A 6,877-nucleotide genomic window follows, 5' to 3' on the forward strand; every position below is an offset into this window, starting at 1 on the left:
AAACGACTAAAAAAATGGCTGAAGAACAACAGCAATAATAAAACAAAACAAACTAAAAAGGGAGAATGGGGTAGATACTACCATAATATGATGAAAAGTGAATGAGAATTCTGATGATTGATGCCTTAAAATTAATCATTTTAACTATAAGTAATTACTAAACCAGTATAGTTGTTTGTATTATTGTTTCTAATAAAACATTTAATTTGAAAAATATGGAGCGAGTCTTAAAATAAAATCCCATTTTAATAGATTTATTAGAAAATGGAGAAGGAGGCTGTCCCATGGAAAGGCATTTTCTTCCACTGTGAAATGAGTACCCATAGTACTCACGGGTCCAATTTAAGTTTTCAAAGTTGTTAAAATAAAAAAAAGGCACCATGTTTGACACCTGTAATACTTCTGTCTCAGCATCTGAATGGCCTGGGGGGGATTCTCTGCATTTAGTTAGGAGCTGAACCCTACAAGCTTTCAGGGGTACACAGGCCTGGCCATTTTTTTCCCTGTAAAGTTTATCAATATAGAGGCCTTTCTTTACACGTTTCCAGAAATTTCCAGAAAAAAGCATATGCCCCTCCCGTGCATTTCCCCCTCCTCCCCTTGGTGCAATGATTCTATCATTTCCATTCATCATGGTCTGAGACGCTGCTCTTTGTCAAGCCTCGTAACATGTAACGGGCTTGAATATTTGACTCAGCAGAATGAGGGGCGATGTAATGAGTGTTCTCTGGACAGCATCAACGTGTGCACCCTCATCCATGCGGTTGGTAATTCAGTACAGCAGTCCTTACCCTGGCCTGCCTGGGGCCCTCAGCCTTTACTGGAAGGTCTCCCTTCCTTCTTTGTTCATGTGTGATTCTAACCACACTCTTCTGTCTGTATGATGATCAGACTCCCTGCCATCTGAGGACCCTCCCAATTCTAAATACATAACCCTAGCACTCTTACCTTCAGCGGAGCTCTTACAACTTATCTGTCATGGGGATTTATCATGTGTTTCTCTTATTCAGTGAAAAACCCTACAGAAACAATAACCTCTACAGTTCTCCAAAATCTGAATACTATGATGCTCAGGTGACTTTTGGATTTCATCTACACTGGGGTGGAGAGTGAGGGCCTCTAGTATCTGCCCTCCCATAATCCACCACAGGAGGGCACCCAACCTATCGGGAGCTTCTTTTAGTTCTCTAGAAATTGTAGGGACACCCATGGAGGGCATACAAGGCTTTCCTGTGTTCAAGTAGGAATTACCATGCCTGCAAGTTTATTTCAAGTAATTTGTCAATACCATTAGAAACTATGATTTCCGCGCTAACTCAGATCTCAGACCCCTGAATACTTTGTAAATAGTCTTGAGAACTTAGTAGACTCTTAAGAGTTTCTGCTCACCTCCCTAAGGGGCAGCTAGGTAGTACAGGGGATAAAGCCCCAGGCCTGGAGTCAGGAAGGCTCTTCTTCCTAAGTTCAAATCCAGCTTCAGATGCTTACTACCTATGTGACCCTGGGCAAGTCACTTAATCCTGTTTGCCTCAGTTTCTTCATCTGTAAAATAAGCTAGGGAAGGAAATGGCAAACTGCTTCAGTATCTCTGCTAATAAACCTCAAATACGGTCACAAAGCTTTGGACACGACTGAAACCACTCAACAACAAAAATGCCACCCCAACCCCACCATATGTAGCCAGTAATGGGGCTTTCTAGCCATTCTGAGGTTGGTGCTAAGTGAACTGCCTATACTAGAGGTGGGGAACCTGCCTCTGGACCATGTCTCTGTTCAAAGTCTTTTCAACTTTGTTCAGTTTGAGCCTTTGCTCAATGACCAGCATTTAGCACAATGCTTGGCATATTAGTAAGTACTTAATTGATGCTTGTTGATTGACTGATTGATTGTTCTCCTAGAGGATCCTTTCAGAAGCCTGAGTCACTTACTTAAAGGTAACAGGGAAGCACCAGAAGACAGTAAGTGGTGATGAGCCTTCAGTTACCTGGGAGTGCTATTTAAGGAATAGATTCAAACTTGTTTCTGAAGACTAATTGTTGCTCATCATTTTTTTTTCTAAAGAGCAATGATCTTTGATATGACCAATCACTATGAAATTTTGACACAAGATAAGGAACTTGATCACTGAAATTAAACAGGGTCTGGGTTGGTGAGGAAGCTTCCCATACTCGTATGTAACAGCCTCCTTTAAGATTGCCTAATGAATGAAACCGTCAACTACAATTGGCTTCCTGAATGTAATTTCACATTAGTTCAACCTCATGCAGGGAAACAGAGTGAGAAAAGGAAATGGCACAGTTGATTTTTATATTTGGCCTTTTTAGTTATTTTTTTCCCCTTTCCTCATGTTGCTGAGGCTTTCTGGATCAGGTTAGCCTGCACCCTGTATCCAGTTACACTTATTTACAAGCAAATTATAATGCATCCATGCTTCCTTATCTGGACCATTAAGAGTTATGCTAGCTTCACAGAGTCTGAGGTGAGTTGAGTAGAGATAGCATGGACAATTACATCCCCCCCAACTGCCTTGCCAGCTACACCTCTAGAGTTCCTGAGCTGCTGCCTATTTATCAGCAAAGAAATTTCTTGGGAGTTTGAAGAGAGATTCAGGTTAGATTTTTGTGAACCCAGCTTCACTAAAAATCCATGGTCATTCTGAGTAGTTTAGCAATTATATATTCAGCATGGAATGTGATCTTCATCCTATAGAAGTGACCTTTGGCTCCTGAAGAGCCGTGCCAACAGTGGCCAAGCAGAGATAGGACTGAATAGACCAACCTGGTTAGTCTTTGATTATTGGCCTTATGACAAGGTGTGCATGGACTACTCAAGGCTCAGTCTCAAAATGTTCTACCTTGTTGGCTTATTTTGAAGATCAAATGAGAAAGCATGTGTAAAGTACTTCGTAAAATGAGAAGTCCTATAGAAATTGCAGTTATTATTTATTGTAAGTTTTGATCCCTTATGTGCTCATTGCAGAATGAATTCATGAATGAATGAATGAATGAATGAGTGAGTGAATAACAGGTTTTTGTGGTCATTTCCTGTAGTGCGTAGGACTGAGATTCTTTGAGGTTTTCCAGGCATAGTGGAATCAACCTCTGAGATACCAGAGAAGTAATTATGGGGCTGGAGTGTTTCCCTTAATGTTTCCTATACCCTGACATAGTCCTTGTTGTTTCAAGAGTCTCCCTGCACACTCCTGGAACATACTAGATACACAGGCTATACCAGTTGGTAAGATATCAACCCTTCTTGGCATGTGAGAGATGATGCAGCCAGAAGAGGTAAGAGTTAGGTAACTGACCTGATTTGGAACTAAAAGAGAGGATTCTGTCGTTCCTGCCACAAGAGAGAAAGCACCATCTACCCAACAAAGATAAAGCCAGAAGTCCCCTCCCCCACTCCAGAGAAAGCCTTCTAGAAGCAGTGGAGCCTCAATTGAGGGGATTTTTTTGGCCTTGATTTTCACATGGATTTTGCTGCTCTCCAGGGTCAGGAAGCATTCCAAGAGCACCATCAGATTTTTGTGTGCATGTCCGTGACTACACAAAGTGCTGAGAATCAGGGTGCTTTGGGGGGGAATTTCTTCCCTTTCCTCCCTTCTTTATCACTCTCCAGAGCTGGCTTAATGAGCTGCTTAATGTGAATCATCGTCCCATTTTAGATTCTTTTAGCTCTGACAAGACTCCAAGCATTTCACCTTGTCATGTTTACATTTCTTCCCATGGTAAAGATTCAATTTCCATAGAGTTTCGATTTAGGGAGAAGCTAAATTATGCGAGGTTTAAAAGAACCTTCCCTCAGCTTTGGCTGCTCTAAATCTAAAAACACAGGGACATTCCTGATGGTAATGGGCAGTGTGTTATTAAGGATCTGAGGTCTTAAAGTCAGGAAGCTCTGGGGCTAAGTCTACCTTTAACATACATGAGCAGTGTGACTGTAGCTAAATCATTGAATCTATCGATGTCCCAGGAAAATCTCTAAGACCATAACATAATGGCAAGGAGGGAATCCCTCTAATGGGCCTTCCCTGCACTGAGAAAATCACAAGTGTAGACAAAAAAATAAAAGAAATATACATAAGTATGAATATATAATATATATGATACAAAATATATACTCTATGTATCTCTGTATCGATCTAATCTTACTCTTATAAAGTGTTTTCTAGGATACTGAGAGTGCTGACAAGTGCCTATTTGGAATGATTTCCTTTTTTCAGACAATCTTAATTTAATGAACAACTAAATGAAAGTGATTTGTTTAGAATTGAAATGTCATCAACAGTTTTCCAAATCAGAGTGATTTTGCTTGTTTTTCGTTTTGTTTCCTTTCCGCTTTTTTGTTTTTTTGATAGTTTGATGAATGTAAATTTTTTTTTCTATTTATTTATATAGATACACATTATTTTTCAGAACTGCCACCTTGTCATGAATTCTTAATTTATCCAAAGCTTTGAGAACAAAGAAGCTCAGAACATTTTTTTAATGGACCAGCACATTTCCTTTCAGAGCAAACACTTTTCTATGAATAAATAGAAAATTGTTTGTGATGCAGAAGACCTGTCTCTGTCCTCCAGTAAGCATTGTTCAGAGTTTCTGTTCCAAATTGAACTTCAAGGTGTTGTTAGAACAAATCTTGACAATCATACAAATCCTTCTGCATTAATCTTTTCCCCAATGTATTTTATTTATTTCATTAAATATTTCTCAATTATGCCTAAAATTAACATTTAACAAATAGAGGTCCAAATGATGTTCCTCCTCCTCCCCTTATTGAGAAGGCAAGCAATTTGATATAGATTAGACATGTACAGTAATGCAAAATATATTTTATGTTAGCCATGTTGCAAAGAAAAACACAGACAAAAAAAACCCTCAAGGAAAATAAAGTTAAAATAGTATGCTTTGATCTGTATTCAGATTCCATCAGTTCTTTCTCTGGATATGGATAGCATTTTTCATCATGAGTTCTTTGGGATTGTCTTGGATTATTGTATTGGTGAGAAGAGCTAAGTCCTTCACATTTGATCATTGCACATTATTATTGTTACTTTGTCCAATATTCTTCTGGTTCTGCTTTTTGTTCATATAAATCTTTTAATTTTTTTTTCTAAAATCAACTTGCTCATCATTTCTCATGGCACAGTATGCAATCATAATCATATGCTACAACTTCTTCAGTCATTCCCCAACTGATGGGCTTCCTCTCAATTTCCAGATCTTTACCACCACAACAAGATTTGCTATAAACATATTTGTCCATGTGTGTCCTTCTTTCTTTTTCTTTGATTACTTTGTGATACAGATGTTATTTTTTGTTATTTTTAAACTCTTGTTCTCAAACCCCAAAATCTCATTACTTCTTAAACAAGATGTATGCATGCGTTTGTATATGTATACAAAATACATAGACACACATATGCAAACATATATGTATGTGTGAACCCAGTGCTGCAAACATGTGCATATAGACACCTGCATACATGAGTGTGCAGTTATTAATCTATTTGCTTGTTTGTACACGGGATCATAGAATTAGAGCCAAAATGGGCTTTAAAGTTTGTCTCGTCCATTCTGGTTTTTCATTTGAGGAAACTGAATCGCAGAGAGGTTAAGAGATTTCCTAAGGCTGGAGAGGTAGCAAGTGACTGAGATGGCATGGGAGCCAGCACAGTCTGACTCCTAGTTCTATCATCTCCAATGTGTGATACGCCTGCCATCTGGCTCTCCTCCTCCTTGCATTAGAACTCGGGCTGCCCAGCCGGTTGTGAAGCATGTAAGAGGCGGCGGCCAGACCGTCCTGCTAGGCCGAGATGCCGCTCGCCAGGTGCTGCGTGTGTCGGGTGGCATAGCTTCGAGAAGTCTCGCCTGGACCAGGAGCCGAAGCTGATCGGGGAGTACGGGCCCCGCAGCAAGCGCGAGGGCGGCGGCTCAGGTTCACGCTGGCCGAGATCCGCAAAGGGCACGGGAGCCACTCACGCTGGCCGAGAAGGACCCGCGGCGGCTCGTTAAAGGCGATGCCCTGCTGCGGCGTCTGGTGCCTATCGGCGTCCCGGACGAGGGCAAGATGAAGCTGGGCTGCATCCTGGAGCGGCGCCTGCACACGCGGGTCTGCAAGCTGGGCCTGGCGAAGTCCAGCCACCGCGCACGTGCTCATCCACCAGAGGCGCATCAGAGTGCGAAGCAGGTGGTGAACATCCCCTCCATCGTGCGCCTCGACTCCCAGAAGCACATCGACTTCTCCCTGCGCTCGCCCTATGGGGGCGGACGGGCTGGCAGGGTCAGGAGGAAGAACGCCAAGAAGGGCCAGGGAGGGGCGGGCACCGGCGATGATGAGGAGGAAGATTAAATGCAATGCCCCCCCCCCAAATTGGAATAAAGCTCTTTAACTTGTGAAGTTTAAAAAAAAAAAAAAGGAATTTGGTCTCCCACCTCTGAGATGCCTACCTAGGCTCAGATACAAGGTTTTCCATTTATTTTTCCTAGAACCAGGCTGCCTTGGACCACTTGCTGGTCAGCTCCCAACCATGAGGCTTCAGGCAGGCCATTGCAGCCTATTCCCATATTTGCTTTCCAGCTGTAGTTCTCTGATTTGTATTGTCTTCTATTAACCTGGCAAGAATTTTTTTTTGTTCTTTTTTTGGGGGGGGGCTGTACTCATCCTTTAACCTTGGTGTTCTTCACTCTTTTTGTGTAATCGAACCCTTCAACAGCCTGGTTGAAGCCTATAGATTCCTCCTGAAAATTATGTTTTTTAAGTGAATGAAATAAAATACACAGGCTTGCAAAGGAAACCAAATATAATATAATAGTTATCTCTATTTACCTATCTATCTATCTATCTATCTATCTATCTATCTATCTATCTATCT

General features: G+C 41.3%; 1 protein-coding gene and 1 pseudogene across 1 annotated transcript in view; both read left to right on the forward strand.

Moving 5' to 3' along the window:
- AGMO (alkylglycerol monooxygenase) overlaps positions 1–6,877 on the forward strand; it is a 362,895-nt gene that overhangs the window by 83,499 nt on the left and 272,519 nt on the right. The gene's annotated exons all lie outside the window — the stretch shown is intronic.
- LOC114050444 lies at positions 717–6,354 on the forward strand (annotated as a pseudogene).

The sequence above is a fragment of the Vombatus ursinus genome, unplaced genomic scaffold (genome assembly GCF_900497805.2).
Source record: "Vombatus ursinus unplaced genomic scaffold, bare-nosed wombat genome assembly UNPS02014799.1, whole genome shotgun sequence".
NCBI lineage: Eukaryota > Metazoa > Chordata > Mammalia > Diprotodontia > Vombatidae > Vombatus > Vombatus ursinus.